Below are 623 nucleotides of genomic sequence, written 5' to 3'. Positions count from 1 at the left end.
TGTAGTATTATTATTGCCCCATTTGACAGATAAAGAAACTGAGTGGTGAAGTGACTTTCCCACTATCACACAGCTAGTGAGCATCTGAAGTCAAATTCAAATCCATGTTTTTCAGTCTCTTAAGTCTAGTTCCCTATCTACTATATCATGCTAATAAAGGAGGGCTTTGCCTGAAGAAACTCTCCAGGTCGTCCCCATGGGTCCAGTAGAAAAATGAAGCCTCACAGAGAAATCTCCCAGTTCCTGCACTGAGGCAAAGGGGAAAGTCAGTTGGAGTGACGGAAATATTCACCACATCTCTCAGCACTCCAATAGATTTCTGCTCCTCCCAAAAAGGACTTATTTGACCACGTGGCAGGGAATGAGCTGATAGACATTTCCTCTTTTCCCATGGCTACTAATGGGTATTTAACTGATTTCAAACCAGTTGGAGGAGGGGCAGAATTGAAAGCCTTCAAACAGAGAAATGACTCAGATTTTGCTGAAAATTTTCTTTGTTGCGAAAAGGTTTCCAGGTTTAAACTCAGAATATCAGAGTTGGAAATGGCCTTAGACAATAGAGTATAAGATCTGGGAGGGCCCTTAGAACACAGGATGCCAGAGCAGAGAGGATCCTTAGAACC

This window comes from Petaurus breviceps, unplaced genomic scaffold, assembly GCF_028583685.1.
Source record: "Petaurus breviceps papuanus isolate PSGF00001 unplaced genomic scaffold, PetGlider_PUasm1.0 91041, whole genome shotgun sequence".
NCBI classification, from domain to species: Eukaryota; Metazoa; Chordata; class Mammalia; order Diprotodontia; family Petauridae; genus Petaurus; species Petaurus breviceps.
The sequence above is the reverse complement of the archived record's forward strand: the minus strand, read 5'-3'. Positions refer to the sequence as shown.